The 23,115-nt window shown below is 46.5% G+C and overlaps 1 long non-coding RNA gene across 1 annotated transcript in view; it reads left to right on the top strand.

Moving 5' to 3' along the window:
- The window catches only part of LOC106824278 (uncharacterized), a 202,094-nt gene that overhangs the window by 172,722 nt on the left and 6,257 nt on the right, over nt 1-23,115 (top strand). Inside the window, exon 6 of the long non-coding RNA XR_011504587.1 lies at nt 13,484-13,605. This is a non-coding gene — a long non-coding RNA (uncharacterized lncRNA). The remainder of the gene's footprint in view (nt 1-13,483; nt 13,606-23,115) is intronic.

Here is a 23,115-nt window from a genome sequence, read left to right as displayed (position 1 = left end):
ATAACCTGTAGACAACAATGAAAATTAAGAGTTAAGATATATTTTGATAGATTTTTGCAGCATATTGACATGAAGGCAGTTTTGATTTTGACATATTTATGTTAAGTGATTTTTTTGTAATGTTATTTAAAACACAGATATGGAAGATAACAGTATATTCTAGCAAAAAAATATAATTACTCATAGTTAATGAAAGGGATATGTTTGGGGCTGGTAAAATACTATTTATGTGCAGAGAAACTTTGGATTCATGATGTTTTGGTTTTAAACCAATAAGCTAAAGGTATCAAGAGAAGATAAAGCAAGTATATTGAACTTGGATAAAAGTAGAAACAGAGATGTTTGAAGAGACTGATATTTAAAGTGTTAGATTATTGCCTCGTATAATTTCATGTATGCTGGATCCCCCAAATCACACCCTCACATTATATTCTTCATTAAGGTAAAAGATGCTTGCTGTATAATTATTATGGAATTTCTCATCCTCTCTGGAGATGGCTGAGTAGAAATTGAGTCAGTCATGTTGGTGCTGTTTATTCAGTTTACTGCTTCATGTCTGAATGCCTTACAATTGGAGTTCTTAACCTTTTCAGGGTGTCAGGCCCCTTTGAGATTCTGATGAAAGCCATGAATCCTTTTACCAGGCTCATGCACAAGCATCTGCCTGCATTTTTGGGGCATTGCCCCAGGGAAGCCCATCCTCGGCCACCAGGTTCAGGGCGCCGGCCTAGAGCAAGACCCTACCGCGATTCTGCCATTCTCTAACCTCCCAGTAAACGCTGTGATTTAAAAAAGGAGACATCCCAAGTCAAAAAGAAGTCACTCTCTGTGGTTGCTAGGTGGGGGTGCAAGGCCTGAGAGGAGGAGGAAGGGTGGAGAAAATACTTGACTACTATTAAATAAATAAAGGGAATGGTTAATATGACCAGAACCTCCAAACAGATAGCCCAGCATCCCTAAACATTTAGCCACATGTATGTGTAAAGTACATTGCGAATTCCAGTAGACACTTAAAGATTCAATGTTAAACACTTGGGGAGAGTTTTCCTCATATATAATGAAATCTTGTTTCTTTTCCATTGTGTATGTTACCAAATTAGGTAGGACTGCAAATCCTCTGAACTCCAGAAATATAACAAACTGGAAAAATGATTCTCCATGAGCAGAAGAAATTTGGTGGCAATAGATATAAGGTAGTTTAGTTGAGTACAAAGGCATCCCATTTGCCCATCAACTAAATTTGTCAGTACTGTAAGGCTGTTGTGGAAAAAATAGACATGATTCTTGGCTGTACTGAAAGGAGTATGACATAAAAGGGTAAGAAAATCAGACTCATTATTGTGTCCAATTTGAGTCACATTTGAAAAAAGATTTTGGGTAATTGTGAAGAGCTGATACACAAGCAACAGAAGTTATACACCGTTCTAGCAAAGATAAAGTACCTGAGGATCTTAGTCCGAAAAAGGCTAAAGGATTTCTTGCTAATGGTCTGTGAGTAGTAAGGATCTGATTTAGCCTTATATCCTTGGGGCCTAACACACTGCCTGTTTTTAGTAAGGTGTAGAGCTTTAAATGACTGTCCTGTGTAGGGACGTTAGTAACACTTCTCTGGTGTACTTGGCAGGAACAATAGATTCAAATAAAACAAGGAGGTATGTCAGAACGTAAGGTATGAAATAAATAAATTTGTTGGCTGATGAATAAGTAAGACCATTTCGATTGCCAAGATAATAACACAGGTTAGTGGCTAGCTGATGGAAGTGACAAAATCTTTGGTTGAGATCTCTTTCAAGATGAGAATAGGTAACTCCGTTTTAGATAGTGGAAACGTTTATTAATTCATTCAACAAACACCGAGGGCCTATTTTGCTAGGTGCTCACCATCTGGTAGAGGAGGCAGAGATACAAAAACAAATGCACAAGGCATGCTTAGTGCTACAGTCACATAAAAACAGCATGCTGTGGGACCTTGTAACACTTAACCGCCATCCGTGAGGCTTCCTTACAGAGGCAATGTCTGAACTGACTCTTAAAGGACAGCCTTCAAGGAATTAGCTAGACGAGGGGGCAGACATCATAGTGAGGGCTTCAGGCAGAAGGAACAGCCTATGCAGAGGCTCAGAGCTATGAGATGTGACAGGGGGTGGGGAAAGGAGTGATGAGAGAAGATGAAGCTGGAGGAGTCATTGATGAGAGAGGTAACTCACGCTCTAGGCCGTGCTTGCCTGAAGGTTTCCATCTGGAAGAGGAACGTGGCCGGATGTTCTCTTTAGAAAGATCACACAGGCTGCAGAGAAGAGAATGAGTTAGGGGGAGAGGGAGAAGAGTGGACAGGTCAGGCAAGACAGGGGGATCCGGTGGAAAGCAAGCTGCACTCAACATCCATGGGAGAAATGATGAGGGCACCAGTGGCGGTGGATTCAAGGGAGCTTAGTGGGATTGAAACAAGGGAAAAGGTGAAGTGAGGATGGAGGCTTTGGTTATGACGCCGTCTCATTCACCGCAGAATGAAATCCGAGAGGAAAAACAGGTCTGAGGGGAAGATGAGTTGGCGTGTGGACGTGTGGGAGTGCACCCTGAGCAGGCGGGACTGCAAGACGGAGTGGGTGGGGGCGGCGAGTGTGGATGTGGGCCTTGAAATTTGATGAGCGACAGCAATTCAAAGTCATTACCTGATTGGTAGTCTTGACCTCTGTGAAGAGGGGTTTCTAATGCAATGGATCACTCTTCCAGATTTTTAACAGCGTATTTTTAATACTTTTCTAACTAATCTGTAATACAACTTCTTTTAAAACGTAGAATAGTGTAAAGAATAAAAATTTTCTCTGATCCCATCACCCAATGCTCTGTTAATACTTGCTAATATATTTCCTTCTAGTATTTTCACACACACACACACACACACACACACACACACACACACACGAGTTTGCAGCATCAGGATTGTTCTGTGTTGGCACTTTTGTATCCCACTTTTTAAATGAGCATTTTTCTCCATGTGCTTACAAGTGATTTAAAAATCACTGTTAAGGGTGCATTATATTCTTGAATTTCAGACTGTTTACTTCAATTTTTTAAAAGCTACTTTTACATTACAATAATTATCCTTTTAAATATAAACCTTGGACATATTTTTAATGATTTCCCAAGGATAGATTTCTTGCAGTGAATTTAAGACAAAGGAGCGAAACTTTTTAAACATCATTGATACGTACTCTTTGCCAAATTGTTTTCTCGAAAACTTGTGCCAAGTTAATACACGTTGCAGCAATGTATGAAATGCCTGTCTCACCATTTCTTCATTAGTACTCAGTATTGCCTTTTAAAAAAATCTTTAGACAAAAACATTACATTATTTTTGGTTCATTTATTCAACAGCTATTTAATGAATACCCACACTGTGCCAGGCAGGTGGCATTTTTTAATTGCTACCAGTAAAGTTTAACATTTTCCTGTGTTTATTAGTCCATTATTTCCTTTTATAAATGTTCTGTTCTTGTCCACCATCAACTTTTCTATTGAGAGGTGACTGTGACTATAATTTATTTGAGGTCTCTGTGTGTCTTTGTGATATTTGGGCAAATACTTTTCTCATCTTTGATTTTTAATTTTGCTTATGATTTTTTTGAGATACAGAAACTTTATATTTTTTCTTAGTTGGCTAAATGATTTTTGTCTATTTTTTTCCTTTATGACTTCTTTTATTACCTTGGGCTTAGGAATTCCTTCCCACCCAGAAACTAGAAAATATTCTTCTAATTTTTTTTAATTTCATTTTTTACATTAGACTCACCAAATTAGAAGGATTTACACAGTAAATCCCTCAACATTGTGTATGGAGTCATTTCTCTTTCCCCAGTTAATTTTTGGTGCTTTCTTTATTTTATATTTCAAGACCTTTCACTCTTACATCCAGCTATAGGAGTCCATGAATTCTGGGAATATTAGCACTTGAGTTGGAGGTAATGATAATACGTTCTTCCAACATTTTATTATGAAAAATCTCAAGCATACAGCAAAGTTAAAAGAATTTTACAGCAAACCTCCCACATATGCTACACCAGCTAAATTCTACAGTTAGGTCTTACCACGTTTTCCTTAATTACCTATCTATTCACGTGATAATTTTTAAACCTCTTGAATCATTATTTGAATTCAAAAGTGGAATACCAGACATTTTCTCTCGTTCTCAAACCTAATTTGTAGGTTTGATTTCTAGGATACCTTTAGCAATTTATCTTAGTACAGTAGAATAGTGAACATCATAATACATACCAAGAGAAACTGCTTTCCAAAATATGTTTTCGTCATTAAATTTTATGAATATGGTTTGATGTTTAAGGGTTATGATTGTTATTCACATACAGTGAATTTGTTTTTCCAACATAAGTCCCTCTTAAGGGGTCTGTCCTCCCATACAGGACCCTTGCTTTTTGCCCTTTTGGCTGGAACTGAAGAGTACATTTAAGAAAGGAATGGCAAGTCCCCACAGGAGGCACCGAGATGCTGTAGAATTCTGTGGTGGGTGGTCCCTGTCAGGGCTAGCGAGTGGGCTGCCTGGGTCACACTGGGCTTTGAAAGAAGACTTTTGCCAGAGTCAGGCCGATTTCCCGAGTGGCCACCGTCACTTTCTGCCACGGGAGCCCTTAGCGTAAAGGCTGCTTTGACCAGGGTGGCCTGTCACCCCAGACCAGCCCTGCTGACGTTCAGCACTGAGTGTCCCTGGTTCACAGTGCGTGATAGGTCAAATAAACCTTAGCTCAAGGAGCTTAATCACCTCTTCCCAGCCTAAATGATGAGCTCCCTAAATTCCTGTGAGTTTTTGAGGCCTGTTAGCATCCCAGCTTAGAGATGGGTTTGCAACTGTGTCTTAACATAACCTGACCTCCTGCGTCTGCCTGTTAGCATGGCCCACAGTGAGCCGAATCTGAAAATGCAAAACCTGCCATAAGAGATCCACCTCTGGTCACCACTAGAAATGACCCATAATTTCATTTTTGTGCTGTTTTTTTCCCATCCAAGCTTCCATTTCCTGTCTGTAAAATAAGTTGATTTCATTAGATTACATAGAAGATTTTTTTCTTGATACCAGATCTATGATTTTAATCTAGAACATTGAATGTAGGTCAATATCCGCCCCTTTCTCAAATCTGGGAAGACAATTTATTTTTCAGCTTCTCTGAATAATACTTTCCAGGGTGTTGTGACCAGTGATAAAGTTCCTCAGACTCTGGAGCTAGGGCTAGAATTTTAAAACCGTTAGCTTCTGTGAAAGGAATGAGAGGGCATTCCTGAGATCATTCAGGGGGAAAAGCCTTACTCACAGGAAGCGTATTAGCTGACTAGCTACTTAGTGAGCAAGTTCCCACCTCGACCTCCGGGAGGCTCAGTCTGTGGTCCAGTGTCACCTTTGTTCTAAATTCTGTGCTCTTGGTGAAGAATGCTGTCATATTTTAGAAGTCTAGCCAGCAAATGCTTTGAAATTCAAGGATAGTGATACTGAAAAAAATTTACCATAACCTAAATTGATATTCTGGGGACATCAGTATTCAGAAGAGGCATCCATCCTATTAGAGTGAATGATTTTCAGGAAAAAAAAAAAAGAGCCAGAGTTTTTCTCCTGCCACTGTCCCCTCTCACTTTTAAGCTCCTGCAGGAGTCAGCTTGTTGCTTTCCAAACCTGCTGTGCTGTTTCCTGTTCCCCTGCCTTTGAGAACGCAGTCTGCCACCCATCTCCACCGTCCCCCCATCTTACTCCACTGTCCACCTCTGCAACAGCATCACGCCCCTGGGAAGCTGACTGAGAGGTGCTCCATCATGTTAACCTCTCCCAGCCCTGGTGCTGCCCTCCGCTCTACCGAAACGCGGATGTTGCAGTGTTGAGTTCACATGGCTTTCATTAATTAGCCAGGAGCGAGGGAGGGTGGTCATAAAGCGCAACTGTAACCTGTTATTTTCCTTCCTGTTCACATGTCGAGAAGACTCATGTAAGAATCCACTCCTGCCACCAGTCATCTCCATGGTGTGCGGAGGGTTTATGAATCATCTTCTAAATCCACAGCTAGTTTTAAAATTTAGCTTCCAGGCCAGCTCTGCAGGAGATAAGATTGCGAGATCATAAACGCTGTGGAGTAAGTATGAAGTTATTTACCAGATCCCATAACGTTAGCAGTGGGAATCCTGAGGAGGGTGACATTAAGAAAGCTGCTTTATCAGCTGAGTCATACCTGGATAGACCCTGGTGTCTCCAAAGGTGTTAACATGCCAAGAATATAAAGAGCTTTAAAGTGAGTTTAAATTAAAGCATAAAATAAAGTTTGGATGTATTCCTAGTCAGGGGGGGTAAATAACAAGTTAGCAAGGAAAAGAAGAGAGATTTGAGGTACATCCGTAACTTTTAAGATACATGTCTTGAAGAGAAAGCTTTGATGAAATATACCATGGTGTTACCCTCAAGGATTAAAAAGAGGGCACAGAAACCGCCTTTCTGAGGGATCAGGGCTGGTTTCCAGTGTGGCATTTTTAATGTGCCAGTTTACCTGAGAGTCCTCTCATATGAAACTGGAGTATCACCACCGTGAAGATAAAGTGTCAGTTAGCTGTGACCTCGTGTGTACCAATAGTGACTAACCCAGGACTCCAGGTCACCGTGGTTGTTGTTTCCCGTGGCCTCAGAGTCCTGGGGTCAGGGTTAACAGAGGTCGTTCATTTCTGTGTTCAAGTCTCTAATTTTTCATTCGTGTAAACGAAGGTGAGGGCAGACCTGATCTAACACAGGTGCAAGCGATTAGTAACAATGACAACAGCAGCAGGAGCTCACACTGTTAGCTGAGCGCCGTGTGCCAGGCGCTGTGCCAACGACTTTAATTGGTCATCTGTTGTAGTAAACAATACTAAGCGGCAGCTACTGTTATAATACCCATTTTACAGATAGAAAACTAAGGTTCAGAGAAGGTAAACCATTTCCCCCAAGATGACAGAACTAGAAAGTGGAGGAGCCAGGATTCAAATCAAATTTGGCTCCTAAGCGCAAGCTTTTCATTTGTATCCTATTCAGTTTTCATAAGTGACTCATATTTTGGAGGTATTTTTATCCTTTGGGGCCCCTCAATTTCATCCAGTCAGTTCTCTCTTGCAGTGGTTTTAATGTTTAGAGAAAGATGGATGCATCCCCCACAGCTGGGCATTTTCATGCCATACCTTGTTCTGGTCACCTGGTGACAGCATGTTATTAATGGTGCATGTTACCACAACCCGCCCCCGTGACTCCAGCAGCCGTGCTGGTGGTTCTAAGAAGTGTATGTCCAAAAAAGGTCATTAGCAAAGCAACTATCCCAACTACTAAAAAAACAGCTTGGTGTGGCCCATGTTGGAATCCCCTTTCTTTTGTTACTGGAAATGAGTAGAAGTTCATTAACGCCGTGTCTTGCGGTAAGTTCAGGCCCATAATTTAAGTGTGCTGTCAGGACCCAGAAATCTGGTGTTTTGTGATGTGTTGCTTGGCTGACTCCATCTGCCTCAGTCGGGGATGCTGGTTTTCCATTGATAGGGCAAAAAGGCTCCTCGGCCAGTGTCATCTCTTGGCAGTCTTACCCCTATTCGATAGTCTCTGGTCCAGCCAGATGAAGCTGGTTGTGCTTGCCCTCTGCATGGAAGCTCTTTCCTTCCCTCTCTTTCTAGCCAACCACTACTGTTCCCTTCAGATGAAACCTGCCCCAGACAGTCTTCCGTGATTGCTCAGGACCAGGTCAGGTGCCCTTGTGTGCTTCCACAGCACACTCTCCTTACCCCTTTGTGCACACATCATACAAGGTTCTAATTTCTTATTTCTTGTCTATCTTCCCTGATGCACATTGGCCCCATAATAGCCAGGATTGGCAGTGTTTACATTTGGATAAACACTCTGACGCACAAGACAGTGCCTGACACGTGGCAGACACTCAACAAATGTTTGAATGAGTGAGGGTAGAAATGACATACTTGGTGACAATGGAAACCAGTATGTAAAATGTCTAGCATTACATTTTATAAGGTGCTTTCATATACATCATGTCACAGCAATTCTGGGAAATCGAGGTCTTGATCCCATTGTACCGGCCTGGAAACATCAGCTCGCCCCAGTGCGTATACATGGTTAGTCAGTGGGAAAGCCAGCATTTGAGCTTGTCTCCTGACCCCAGATCTGTGCTCTAACATGCCATGTGACCATTCCAAGGCCGGTCTGTAAAAACAGGTATTAGAGGATGGAGCAAAAGCAGTGCGTCATTCTTGTCCTAACCAACTAGATCCACAGGGAGAATCGGCCGATTTTCATTTCTCTTCCTTTCCTCCTTAGCATCCTCCTCCACCCCCCACGGATTTTCAGTGAAAGCTTTACACTGACGTGTGATGAATCCTATCCAAGTTTCAAGGTGCTGACAGTGAATCTTCTGTATTCAGAGCAGGCTGCCTGCCGTCCTTCTTTTCCTGGGGGTAGAGCTTTTGGAACAGTGGAGAACTGGGGGGTTCAGGTAAAGTCCTTGAGCAAATCGAATAAGTAGGATCATAGTATGTGAGGGAGTGAGAAATGAGCCGAGCGGGAGGTGTGTGTGTGCAGGCACTGAGAAAGTGAGCAGAGGACGTGTGCGGAGGGCTGGTCTGGCTGGCAAGGAAGAGGTTGGAGAGAGGTGGCTGGCTGGGATGGGCTGTGCAGTTACATAGCTGAGCAGATCTTAATAACAGATGGGGGTGTGGTCCACAGACCTGCAGGGGAGCAGGCTGGAGGCAAGGGGACTGGCAGCGTCTTTGGACACACAGAGCTAGAATGAATGACCCACCTGGAGTGCAGAGCCTGGGCTGTTTCCACGAACAGGTAGCCCAGGGAATCCAGCATAATCAGAGGAGGGGGAGAGAGATTTGGGGTAGCATTTCCTAAACTTTAAAAATTACAGAATTTAATACTCAGCCCTGCTCTGCTTTAGGTACTCCTGGCAGTGTTGTAGAGAAATTAATTTTGCCACCACAGTAGAACATTAGACCAAGTTCATAAATCCGCTCAGCGATGGCTTGGAGTTACAAACGTCTCCTTTTATCCCTGGTTATTTGCAGTAAGAAGATAAACTAGCCTTTATTATCGTTCTATTAGGTGGGGGGCAAGGTCAGAAAGAGATGGAGATGCGGTGAGAGGTACCTTCTACAGGACATTTGGAGGTCAGAGCGGCTCAGGGAGGTCAGGGTTGGCTAATATCGTTGTTCCTTGATTCGTTCAACAAAAATTTCTTGAGCACCTACTGTGTGCTAAGCACTGATTAGCACTGAGATGATGATGATGGTAGTGATGGAAAAAACAGGCATGATCTCTGTCATCATGGAACCTGAGTAAATGCACAGAAAAGCAGTCCAGTAAAACTCAGGTTACATGCATGAGGGGAAAGTGCTCAAAGAGGAACAGGGCCTCCTTTCAGTGGTTCTCTGAGAGGTGATGTCTAAGCTTGAGAGGAAAGGTGTCGGCGGAGGAGCTGGGGTGAGGGTTCCACATGGAGAGAACAGCTCGTGTAAAGGCTCTGCAGGGGGAATGAGGTTGGCCTTTGAGGGTCCAGAAGAAGGCAGGGGTGGCCCGGGGTGAGGGTGGGAGGGGTGTGGCCCCTTCAGTGTGGTCTGTCTCTGCTCTGGATGGCTTCCGTTTCCGGAGTCTCACGGAAGTTCCTGATAACCCATGAGGTATCTCAGCCCAGGGCACGCCAGGCTCTTAGGTGACTCATCCCTCAGAGGCTGCCTGCCTCTTCCCTCTTCCTGTTATCGTCACTTGTTGAGGGAAATAAACAAGGATATACAATGAAAGCAGATTTTAGTGGACTTGAAACCAGAAGTCATCTCAGGTGCCGAAAAGCATGAAAATCTGCCCCAGGGACTCTACGATGACTTTAAATGGAACTGGTTTTACAGCAGATGATCTGGCTTGTCCTGCTGTGGGTCTCACAGGCAAGGCTTGCGAGCTGAAGAGCTGGAGGTGAATGCAGCAAGGTGGTAGCATTCAAAACGGAAAGCCTGGTTAATTCTGGAAAGTGAAACCCACGTCACTGGCTGCCGGAAGTTCTGGGGAAGTTTGTCCACTGGATTAAATGGAACTGTGTCCCCGGGGGCTGTCATCGGGCTCTCTTTCTCATGTGGAACCTCAGGTTTGGGAATGCTGAGCGAATGGCAAGGTGGCCTCAGGCCAGTGCTGTCGTCCGAGCCCCGAGCCCCCTCTCCTGCTGCAGTGCCCGCATGCCCAGGTCTCTGTTCTGCCTGCGACATTCAGGCGGCCTGGTGGCAAGCAGGTCTGCCTGTCTGTGTGCTCTTTTAACTACCTCTCCCTTCATTTTAGAAGAAATGAACTTTGAACTTGGGTTGGGTGGGGGCTAGAAGGAAGAGCGTGCTAAAAAGTGTTGTGTAAACACTGCGGCTCTGATCCTTCTAATCTCTTACTACCTGTATGGACAGGTGGACGCGGAGAAGCTGCTGGCCGGAAAGGCGGAATTTTTCCAGGCCGTGTGTTATGCAATAGAGGAGCATATCTTTGAAGCTGCAGGAGGAGGTCAGGGCAGCTTGTCCACTCGGCATATTATGCAGAAGTTTCCCTTTAGAAGCTCTTATTTGCTTGAGGATCATTAGAAATTTCTGCGCCAATGTTTAGCTGGATCTCCGGGGTGAGTTATCACCAGTCTGTAGTTAAAGCGAGCAATTTTTTTTTAGAGGACTCTCCTCTTAAAGTTTTCCTGAGATGTTAGTCTGAAACAGTTACCTTCAACAGTTGTTTTTGAATAGAATGTTGTTCTATCCCAGTCTGTAACCTTGTACTCAGGTCTGCGAGGGAGAAGAAAATGAGAATGTTGTCTCTTCATCCAGTTACAACGTGGAGGTAGACAGCGATTTCACAGGTCTGTGGACCAGGCCGTGCTGAGCTTGCGTCTGGGACAGTGACCAGACAGATAAAAGGAGAAGTGAGAGATATTTTTAGCCTGTCAGAGCTGCTTGGAAGCATTGGTTTCTCCCCCACCCAGCAATTCCAGCAAGGAGGGTCAGGAGTCAGAGCCTTTGCCCTGACTCGGTGTGTAGAACATTGGCTTCTATGTGGCACTTTAGAACATTTGTCACGACTGGTGAGTTACCCACCAGATTTGATGGTGTAGCTTTGAAACCCACACAGTTCAGCCCAAATATTTGACGTCACTGTGGAGGGCCTCCGAGGGGGCTCAAGGGGGCTCGTGTGTCCCACCGTGGTCCAGGGACCAGGCCCTCCCTTGGTGCAGTTTTCCTGGGCAGTTGGGGCTTGAGGACATAGACTCTTTTTCTCTTCTCCTATGTTGAGGGGATTCAAGCGTGCGTTGAAGTTCGGACCTCGAGGACCACGTGACCCTACAGTTAGGTTCTTATAATTTTGGGAGCTCCAATTTAAACCACTAGCAATGTTAAATCAACCGAAAACTTCAGTGAGGTTGTCAATGGAGTGCAAATTCAGAGACGTGATGAAAGGAAGGGATCCTGTCAGGGACAGACTGGCTGTTAGAACCACTTGTGCAGACTATAGGGCTTTTGTATATGATAAGAAATATGTCAGTCAGTTTCCATACAAGGGTGTTTACCCCTCTGTGCTGAACTTCTGCTTGGCTGGTCATTGCTTCAACCGAGGGCCGACCTCTCCTCCTGGCCATCTGAGCAGGCGGTGCCAAGAAGAGCACAGGAGAAAGCAGTCGGTGTTGGGAAGAAGCATTGGGGTGGGATCAGGAAGCCGGCTGGGTTCTTGTCTCTTTCCTCCAACGCCCCCTCCCCGCCACATCCATCCCATGTCCCCATGCCTCAGTTTCCTCATCCGTAAAATGAGAATGGTGAAGTACCCAGCTCAGAGGGCTGATGTGAGGCCTGAATGGGTTAATGTGTGTGAAGTGCCTGCAAGATGGTTTGCCTTTCCTACAATGAATCACAGGCACTACCTTCCAGGTGAGAGGCTGGGCTCTTTCTCCCCCTCTCCAGGCTGCTTTGCCTCCAAGTGGCAAATGGTAAATGGCCGACGTGTTCACGAGAGAGCCAGTCAGAGGGAATAGACGGATCGAGGAAGCCACCACGGCAGGGTGGGCTCTCAAGGCCCTTCCGACCAGAGTGGGGTCAGGTTGCCACCTCCTTCTCCTGATGCTTACACAGTGGTCCTTACCTCACCAGAAAAAGCCACCACCCTTGGCCCCACCTGGAACCCGTGCTCCAGCATCTCCCCCAGATGACCCGTGCAGTGGAGACAAGGGGCCTCCGGTAGGCAATGTAGCTGACCCGGAGACAGTGCCCCCACAGGCTTGCCGCAGTGCCCGGCAGCATTCACCAGTTTTCCTCCACTTTGGAGGGTCATCGTCAGACTCAGTCGTCGGGGCTGAGCTCTTTACTAGCTGGTTCTCCTTGATGGAAACTCTCTCACTGAAACTTTCCATTCTCAGCCTACGTCGTTTCAAACCCTCGGTGCACTTCTCTGAGGGCTCAGCTGGCTACCCCTAAAATAGCCTGGTGAAGCTAGGCGCTCTGGTTTTCATGCTGCTCCCCCGAAACAGCTGACACGTCAGGGCTTCTGCAGAGGTTTTCAGTGGGAGAAAGATATGTTTTGGGGCCAGCTCAGAGAGCTCGTGGCTCCTTTTCAGAATTTACTTCGTGGTTTGGCCCCACGTGGTGGAGAACCTTGTCCTCTTAGGTTTGGGTGGTTCCATCCAGTCTTCCACTGAGAATTACATCTTTAAAGGCCGCCTCTGGGCATCAGAGTGGCACCTCCCTGCTAGAGACCTGGGGACTCATGAGGGGCATCTGCAAAGCTGACGGGGGCCAGCAGGTGAGCACTCCAGGAACAGAAAGCCAGGGTGAGGGCCGGGGAAGTTCTGCTGATTATCTAGCAAGTCACAGACCTGAAACTCTGTCAGATCCCTGGGTAGAGAGAGAACCACCCGGAATAGATAATGAAGTCTGAAATCAACTTCGCAGTGAACCAGACTGTGAGAATGGCCACTGTTCTTTATCACTCAAAATTGTTAGTCCAAAAAGCTAGGAAAGGCCAGCCACTTCTGGTGGTCAAAACGAAGCCTTCCTAGTTTTCTGCAAACAAACCTGGCAATGCTCTCCCCTCCCCACCAGGGGCTGGCCGCTAGAACGGCTGTCTGAGGCTGCCCCCTTGCGGCCAGCACCTGACAGTGCATGTGTGACCTGTTGCTGGATCCTCTTTGTGAAATATGTTGATTTTAAAGATCTTCTACCATGAGTTTTCTCAGTCCCACTCTCACTGCACGTATCATTCCATCTCCAGGGCTTAAGGGCTTAACCACTCTGCTCTGGCATCCGTCTAATCTGCTCTTTGCTCCATTTCGACTCCAGAGTCACTACGTTCCAGTAAGCTTTTCTTCTGAGCCTCCAGGCTGATCTTTCTAAAACGTGGATCTGATCGTCTTTCCCTGACTTACAGCCCTTCAATGTGTCCTCCTTTTCCCTGTTCCAGCCCATCTCTCAGAAGACTCCAAGCTCAGCTCCTCTGCCTGGGATGGCATCTCTGCACATGCCCTTCTCTCTCCCTCGTCTGTCTACCTGCCAACACCTGCTCCTCCCTAAGATTCATCTCAGGTATGGCCTCCTCCGGGAAACCCTCTGCATTATATTAGATAATGCAGTATAACAGGGGAGGGAAGGAGGGAGGAAATAGGAGGGAACTTGACACGCCGCATTATAACCAGACATTTTCCATCCTCTCCGACAAGACAGAAGCTACTGGAGAGTGGAGGCCTGTATCTCTGCATCACAGCGTCTGGCATAGAACTGTTGCTCACTAATTTTTCAGAGGAATAAAGGGACGGAGAATAAAAGCAGCAAAGACCCACATCACCAAGTGTTCCTCCTAGGGGTGATGGAGCTCAGGCAAGAGCCCGGTTAAGCTCCAGGGCCCTTGAGTAAAGATGCTGCATGTCAGTACAGACACTGGGCAACTCTATCACCCCAATAACAACACTTACTCCCCTCGCCTTTGTGCTGTTCCCTGTCTCCAGTCAGCCCATCCTACTGCCGAATTAATCTTTTTCAAGCATGTGTCGATCACTTCCTTACTCAAAACTCTTCAGTAGAAGGGCCCCCCACCTTCTTTAGCCTGGCCGTCCAGGACTTCCACAGCTTGACCCCAACCCGCCTCTATTTCACACCACTTACAGGTGCCGTGAGTACCATCCGTGTTCTAGGACTCCAAAAGTATTTGCTGGTGGATTTCATTACTTATTTGACAGGCAGTGTGGAAAAGCGCATCCTAACATTTCAGCTAAGACGTGTGTTACTGAACATCTGTGGGTATAAGGTGCTGTGCTGGTCACTGAACCATCAGAGAGGCAGGTGGCGGCCTGTGCCGGCCGGGAGCTGACAGTCAGCTGAGGAGCAGACGAGAAAATGCACGCGGCGTGAATGGCAGAAACGAACGTGTCACAAGGCGGCATGTGATTGATTCCAAATAAATGGCTCAGGACTGTGGTGTTGGTTAAACAAGATAACGTGTGTGAAAGAACCTCTACCCTATAAAACCCTATAAGGCCTGTGAAAGTCCCCTTGCAGGCTGCCTTGCAGTCTGCCTCTCTCTCATGCACAGAACTCTTGTTACACTTCACAAGTCGTAGGTACTCACCAGTCTTGCAAAGCCCTGGTCCACCTCCCCAGCCTCCTATGCCCCTACCCTCGAACCCCAAGCTGCAGAGATGCTGAAGAGAAGGCCCCGTGTTTTTTATTTGGTACAATGTCCCCAGAAACATTCTTTCCTGCCCATCTCCCTTCTTTGTCTAACCTAGTCTTCCTTTCAAACTCTGCTCTTCCTTTAGAATTCAGCCTAGAGTCCTCCAGAAAGCCGTGTCTGACATTTCAGAGCCGCCACTCCCTCCTCACTCCTCACAGGTGCCGCCGCCTCTGGGGGACGTGCGCCTCTGCCACAGGGACCGTGTCTTTCTGCTCTTCACTGCCAGCACCTGACACAGTATGTGACATGGAGTACCTGTCCCTTAAGTGTCGTTGATTGAAAGAACTGAACGTATTACAGGGACTCAGTACACATCCATTGATTTGTTGAGACGTAGATGCTGTGAGTGCAGAGGAGGGTGACGTGCCGGAGCAGTCCAGGGAGGCTCCGCGGAGCAGGTGGGAAATACTAAGCTGAACATTCAAGGTTTCGCACGTTGAAAACGGGCAAAGAACAAAAATACCCGAGGTGGAGGAGCTCAGTGTGTGCGACTGCTGGCAACTCCACCGCTCTGTCCACACGGCCCGGAGGCAGGGAGCCCTGGAGCCGGGGTGGAGGTGGCCTGCTAGTTGGAGCAGAGGGTTTATTGAAAGGAGGTAGAGAGAAGGCCCTGAGGGTGGGTTGGATTTAAGTGGTGGGAAGGCCTCAAAGGCACGTGGGTTCTTGCAGGCGGTGAGTGTCATTATTTTTGAAAGCTAGTGACTTGCTCAAAGTGGTGTTGAAAGTGGGAGCTGCCTTGTGGCCCTGCCTTCATCTTCCATCCCGGCTTTGAGGCTCCTCTGGTGACCCCAGATGTGAAGCCCCCTCCTATCAAATGCCTCACCTTTAAGGGCTGGATCTTTTGTAAATAAAGGCTTTCCTTCTGGCGCTGCCCTTGACCTGGCTCTGAGCTGTTGGTCCTTTGGGCCCATTCAGCTCTGTCCCATCCCTCTCCCCTCGTGACTGGTAATGACCCGGAAGGTGGCAGCACCCACGCAGCAGGTGGCCTCAGAGCTGAGTCACCGCCCTGGGAACTGTGCCCTGGTGAGGCCGGCTCAGGCAAACTGGGGAACTCTCCACCTCACCCCGGCTCTGTGAGGCCTCTCAGTGCAACAGCCAGAGCAAAGGAAAATGGATTCTTTTATGCATCGAGCTGATGAGAAAGTGAAATAAAGCTAATTGAAGAACCTAAAGGAAGTTATCCTAATGGCAGTCTCTAGCTGGTGTCTTTGGCAAGCACAGAGTTTTTCCTCACAATTATAGTTATGGCCATGATTGTTTTATCTAAACACATGAAAATCATCCCTTTACACTTATCTTTAAAAAATGGGACGAAGAAGATTTTAAAATGATGGTTTACGATTCTGTATGACCTTATGAATTCAGAGAGCCTAAGAAATAAAATGATGTGGAGAGATATCTAAGCTGTCAATGTTCTAGGAAATGTGCAAATGAGGTTTAGGGTTTTTTTTTTAAGTGTTTTATTATTCATAAATACTCTGAGGGAGGTTGTTTTTAAAAATTATGATGCTTTTATTTCATTCCCAGAGAAGATAAAAATGTAGTGTTGCTTCTGAAAGAGGGTTTTAGAAAAAAAGGTCTGGCTTGTTTACTACACCAATGAATAGAGATGACCTCAGTCCGAAAAAACAAGTTAACCATAATATCGCTCCTTTGCCTGGCAAAATAAGCCTTTATCACATAGCAAAAGAAGTGCAAGTCTGACCACCTAGTCATCATTTCAGCTGATCAGGATTTTCCAAAAGACAAAACAAAAAGCTCTCTCCATTTTCACAACTGAACAATAGCTCTTAGGAAATACTACCAGCTTGCTCAGTTCCTATAAGGCTGTAAAAAAAGTCTGGTGACAATTACTCACTCAGTCGCCTGAATGCAATGCTGTACGTGGTTAACTCTGCTGTCGCCACTGTGAGCTTTCGAAGTTGGAAAAAAGGGGTCATGTCTGTTGCTTTTTGAGTATGGAGTTTTTTGACTTAAAAAGAAATTTAATCTTTTTTGCTTTATACATCCTGTGCCCAGTAAGCTCTGTACAGCTGAAGGGTCCCTACAGATGGAAGCCTGTTCTCTTGAGCAGATTTTCCTGAGCTCTGGGTACGTGCACGTGCTCTCTGACCACCGTGGGGCCCAGATGAGACGCGTTGAGCCAGTCCATGGAACTCCACTGCTTAGCTGGCAGATATGCTGTGACCCGGAAGTTGAGTTTTCTCCTTTATTTTCCTGTTTACTTTGCATATGCGTAAAAAAATGAGCCACACAAAAATATAGACGGTCAAAAGGCTTCCTAATTTTTCTAAGGCAGAGGAGTTGAGGCAGATTCTGCTAGAAAGCAGCACCCATATCCTAATTCCTACAGCCTCTGTGATTTCAGATCAGCAAAGGCGGAATCGAAACACACTGGGAAGTTAGAGGTCAGTTGATTCTAGGATCCATTCCAGTCAAAAGAATCTGTAGACTCACTGGATTTGGGAATGGGGTTTGGGGAAAGAGGGTTTTTTTAAAAAGAGGGAAGCTTTGTTCCTTATTTCTTGACCTGTGTTGGGTGGGAGAACGAACCTGCTTTGAATAGAAGTTGCAAAAAAGCCAATCCTGGTGACCATACAAGAAGATTAATGAGGACTCGGCACCAAATTAAATATGCCCAGCCTTTAAGAAAACTGCGTTAATAGTGCCACTGTGACGGCGTTAACGATGGGAGCCATGGGAAGATGCTTGGGGAGGCTCAGGCGCTGATGAGTTAAAAAGGCAGAGACATCCAGTAAGTGAGATCCCGCCCGGGCACGGGTTTGTTTATCCTGCCCTTCTGAAGTCAGAGCCAACATTCTTAATGGTTTTGAATGATTCAGAATGTTTCTCTTTTGGCAGGGCCACTTTCCACACATGGGCTTATGACTAAAACCCCTTAGGTGAGGTCCAAAGCAGAAACTGACCTTACACTTAATGTCGAATTTTAGAATCGTCTTATTTTAGAGCAACAGGAAAACTGTCAATACAGCGTGCTTGTTTCAGAGATGAAGAGCTGGACCAGGGGGTTTGGTCCGCCAGAGGTCACCCAACGGGAGGGCGAGGCCAGTCTGGGCCGGGCCGCCTTCCTCCAACCACACGGGCCCTGGTCCCAGCCTCGGGAGGAGGCTCCCGCCTGTCCTTGGCCTCCCAGCTGGGAGAGGCCAATGCCCTTTGAGGAATGTTCAGAAAATTGCTTAGGTCGGAAAGGAGAACTTCATTTTTACAAAATGAAACAAATCGGTTGTTTATTTGTCACGGGCAGCTTTTTCAAAATCTTCTTTGTCAGTATTTTGAATTTATTAGCTCCCAGGCAGAAGGAAGCATAATAACATTTCTATCCATACGCCAAAGTAAGAGACTTGATATACCCTTCGCTCGCTCACTCTTCTTTTTCTTTTTTTTGGATGAAAATTAACTGTGCCACGCTAGTTCTTAATAAAACAAACTTTGAATTCTTCCCACAGGAGACAGAATTGAGCAATGTTCTAAGAACATGTTGTACTCTTTTGGGCACTGAGTAAATGTAATACTGAGAAGATGCTCTAGAAGCTTGAAAGTGCCTCTTGGTAATAGAGTCACCGGGAGAAGTGGCAGAAAGAACAGGGTAGAGAAGCTGGTCCTCGTGGAGGAGGGCTCAGCAGGAGCTGCTGGCTCAGCCTCTTCCTGCCTGGCTGAGGACCTGAGGGCATCACGGAGCCCACAGGAAAGGACTCATTTCCCCGTAAGCCAGGGCGTGAACCACTGACCCCTGCTGGGCGCACCCGACGCGGTCAGAACCCGGTCCTCCTCTGGACTCGGCGCTGAACTGCACGTCCACCAGCGCCAGAGACAGCATCTCCAGGAAAGGACACGCACCACAGGTCGCTGCACCCACTGCGCTGGCCCTCTCCCAGCGGCTCCCAAACCCCGGGGACGACCGTGTGGCCTTCATTTGTTTAAGGACGACAACCTGAATTAAGAGATGAAGCGATTTATCCCAGGAGGAAAAGCCATTCGAAGAAAGGGGATTTGCACCAGATTCCTGCCGAGACCCGCCCCCCAAGCCCTCCCCCCCCCCCCCGTAGCAAATTGTGCCCTCTTCCTTCCGGGTGGCACTTAAGCAACTGTCACTTATCGCGTCCTTATATTAATTACACAATTATTACAAACGTGTTCCCCCGAAAGAATGTAAACTAAATATGTCATGAGTATCAAGTTAAGCATCTCCAACAGGATCTTTTCATAGGAAGAACGGTTCCTTAGTCCTAGTAACAACAAGTGCTATTTTTTTCCCTCTTCCCAGCCCGTGGAAACAATGCCGAGGAAAAATTATCTTGTGTTTAGCTTCCAGCGTGATATTGGAGATAAGTAACAGTGTCTTTTTTTCCCCCCATCACCCATGCTGTCTTCATTTTTAAGGTAGACAGTTTATTTTAGGAAGAGCAGGAAGGAGAAGCTTTTGGCTGTCTCCAGGTGCCACGTGGCCCTGATGGCCTTTCCTGGGGTCATCTTCCAGGCAAGTGGAGCCGTCCTCACCTGCTACACGGAAGCCAGCGCAGCGTTGGCTCTGCCTGAGCGAACCAGGGAAGTGTTGGGGGGAGGAGAGCGGGGGTGTGGATTTGAATCTCCCTTGGATTATTTTAAATTCTTGTGTCGTTATATTTGTGTGTACTTGAAAAATTATAATCTAGCAAATGTTTCAGATTTAAGCCGTGGGTAAAATTTTCCTAACAGAAAATGACACAGTCAGCTGGAAAAATGGAATAGAAAGCAGCACATGCTGTTTCCTTCTTAGGGTTTTTCTATTCGTGTTGGAGCAGAAAGCCCCTCGCCCGCCCTCACTGCCCCTTTCTTGGAGTGGGTGCCATCTTGATAGCCTTCCTGTGTGAGGTGAGGGGACTGGGGGAGCGGGTTTGAGAACCCCCGCCTCCCCTGCTGTCCGCTGTCAGTCATGCTAACTTCCCTGAGCGCTGGCAGTCATATGAGAATGTCTTAGCTGCGTGTGTGAAAGTCACGCCTGTGTTTCACCTCCAGTGTGAGTGCAATTCAGTGTCCCGGGACATGGTCATCCCCTTTGGTCCTCTAAAGGAGTTGGGGTCTGCGAATAGGACTCGTGCTGAGCTGGAGGGCATTTTATGGGCATCATTTCATCTGTTCTCTCCGTCTCCAGCCAGAACTGCATTCCAGACACATGGGTACATGTATACCCTATTCGAATATTCAGGCGTCCTGAGAAGGGGCTCCCAGCCTGTCTGGGAAACCCAGAAGGAGCTGACCACCCCCATTTCTTCCTGCCCATACCTCTGGAGATGGAGACTAGGAGGCCCTTGGGAAAGCTTATCCTGAGCCCAAAGCTTGGTGCCTCACCTATGGGACCATGGCCCCTGAAGTTTCCCCATCCTAATACCTATCCCATTGTCGTAATAACTGCCATTTATTTGTCTGCACCCCCTGCCGGCTTGCAGACTCCATGAGGACTGGTGCCCGTGTGGGTCCACGTTGCGTCTCCAGCACAGTGCTTCCCACATGCTAGATATTCAACATCTGTTTCTTCTGCGCTTCATAAATTTTGTTTTTTGTCGTCTCCTGCCATCCCTGATCTCAGTTAACCTTCCCATTGTGTGTGTGTGTGTGTGTGCACGTGTGCAGGAAGAAATGCCTTCATGAGCTCACTCGCTCGCTCTTACCTTCTGCATCCTGTGTTATCGCACAGCCATCGCAGTCTCACTTCCCAAAGGTCTTGTTTGCCGAATGCGGTGGCTTTCCCCATTCCCATTGAGCTTCACCTCCTGCTACAGTTCACATGATGTTACCTCCCCTCCCTGACACCCTCCCCTTTTTCCACCTGCCCAGACCACCCCTGTGGAGCCCGGCTCAGGCCCCTTTCCTCTGCAGACACCCCCCCCCCCGCCCCCTAGTCAGCCTGCCCCAAGCTCATCGAATCCTGAATGACTGTTGTCCCTCTCTGTCAGCATGGCACACTTAAGCCTTACTCGTCCCTATATACTCAACTTCATTCCACATTAGGTTCCAAGGTCACGTGCAAGTGTATCCATGTCATCTGTTTAGGCACTTTTCCAGTTCAGCGCGGGGCTCTTAGGAGGCAATCAGTGAACGCCTAGCGATGGATTCTAACAGATCTGTCTTTACCCGTCGTGTTGAGAAGTGACTTGTGGTTCTGCAGCATTGTTGTTGGTTAATCCCTCCCTGACAGACGTGACCGTCCCTATGTGCACCCCCCCATGTGCCTACACTGGACTCTTCTAGGAGCCTCATCTGCCTCATGTCCTCTGAGCCTCATACGGCACCTGGGACATGGTAAACTCAGTGAATCAGTGGTTCTGAGACCAGATAGATGGAAATGCTGGAACATCCTCATCCCTGTTGCGGATCGTATCTGTCCTTTCACAGACTCGCGACTCCTTGTTTTGACGTCCCATGACCTACCCTTTTTCCGTCAGAGAGCCTCAGACCCAGTCTCTGTGTACTGATGCTCGATGGTATTTTAGTCTTTCACACCAATTTTAACATATTGATTGTATATACCTTCTGGAAAATTTATCCAAAATGTTAAATGTGCTGTCCCCTCACAGGGGAATGTGGTGATGGTTCTTTTTCAGGGGGGAGGTTAATATTTATTGAAAAATCTCTGGACCATGGATTTTACTTGAGTTAGTTATATTTTCACAAGTCTGAGAATTAACATTATCATTTCCACTTTACAGTTGAAAAAAATAAAGCTCAAAAAGGGTTAAATAGCTTGTCCCAGGCTAACAAGTGACAGAGGGAAAATTTGAAACCAGGTCTTTCTGATCCCAAAGCTTATGCTGCTTGTCTCTCTGTTCCCCGCTTAAATGTGCCATTAAATGGGAGTTCCCTTAATGGCGCTCAACGTTGAATAGGCAGTGTCTAAGCACGTTAACTCAGATAAGCTGGTGCTCATGTGGAAAGGCACAGACAAGGACAAGATGTGTATTGGTACTTTTGGTTCTAAGCAGAGATTCAGAGATCAGCTTCTAAGAGCCTCAAGCTTCAAGAGGATGACGGTTGAGCACCTAGGAAGATCCTTTGGGGGGCCCACTGTGACACAGGGCTGCCCTGTTGAAGGTGTAAGTTGACCCTTGACTCCTCCTGAGAAAACACAGGAATCCCGTTAGGGAAGCATCCTCGTGGGCTGGGCTGCTCCACGCTCTCCCCTCTGGTGATGGGTTTGGTACAAGCCTCAGCCCTGTGTTTAGATTAGAGCCACCAAGAGCTACCGTGGGAGGCACAGATGCCAGTGCTCAAAAGGGGAGGCACGGATGTTAGTGGGAAGCTGAAAATGCAGCTGTCAAACTCATATCCTCATAGTTAAGAAACCTTATCACTAACTCATATACGGTGTTCTTGACCGAACCTTTCTGTGCTCTGGTTTCCCCATCTACCAAGAATGCACATGCACCTAGATCTTAGGAGGCTGCAGGTGCAGTGGTCACAAGGTGCTCCTGAGTTCTTTAGAGGAGTGACAGAGAGGATGGAAGAGGCACGCTACAGAATTAGGCTTTATCATACGCTTTTACAGGAAAAAGTTAATTGTAGGAAGACTTTGCAGCAGCTTAAATGAACTCTTGCAAATACTGCAGAACTCCCGGAACACAGCCGACGGGCGTTCCTTGCAGCTGACACCCATCTCAGTCACCGTTGACAAGGGGAAGAGCTCCTCACTGACTCTGGGTCCTGTCGTCATTTTTATGATCAGACAATTTCGGAAACATGCTATTATTTTAAATTAGTATTTAAATATTCCAAAGCCGTGTGATTTAATAGCTCCATGTCAGTTTCAATTTTATGTTTACCCTGATAGATCCTCCTTCCTTTTCCTCTCAGCTTGAATATTTTAGATTTATCTTTCTGTCATAAGACAGTGTTGAATATAACAATGGCTTTTCTCAGCCATTTCTCTTCCTGGTCAAGATCTTCTTGAATTTTAATCCCAACTTTCAAGAATCTTCCGAACATATTACGTCCGTGTTTTGATAGCGTCTTGAAGTGTGTGAGCATAGTCGCTAAAGAACATGTCCTCCAACGCTCAGCTTAAAGATCACACCTGTGAACCACAGTGCGTTGTCTTCCCCAGTCTGTCTGATGCACGTGTCTAGACCATATCACCCCATCCACTGGCCTCGGCCGTGTTTCTGTTCCTCCATGGGGTTGTAATTGTTCACTTGGAAATTGCAATAGATAGTAATCTGACAGGACAGACTTTTCTTCCTCACACTGCTGAGTCACGCCGCCCCTTGCTGGGTGAAATGTGAGCTTTTGGGACTTGAGCCCCTTCTAAGGAAGCCTCCTTGGGGCTGTTATGAAGGCACTCCCAGTGGCTGTGGCAGGTCACGTGCACGGAA

The sequence above is a fragment of the Equus asinus genome, chromosome 1 (assembly GCF_041296235.1).
Source record: "Equus asinus isolate D_3611 breed Donkey chromosome 1, EquAss-T2T_v2, whole genome shotgun sequence".
In the NCBI taxonomy this organism is placed as follows: domain Eukaryota; kingdom Metazoa; phylum Chordata; class Mammalia; order Perissodactyla; family Equidae; genus Equus; species Equus asinus.
Note: the sequence above shows the minus strand (reverse complement) of the source record. Positions and strands in the feature narration are given on the sequence as shown.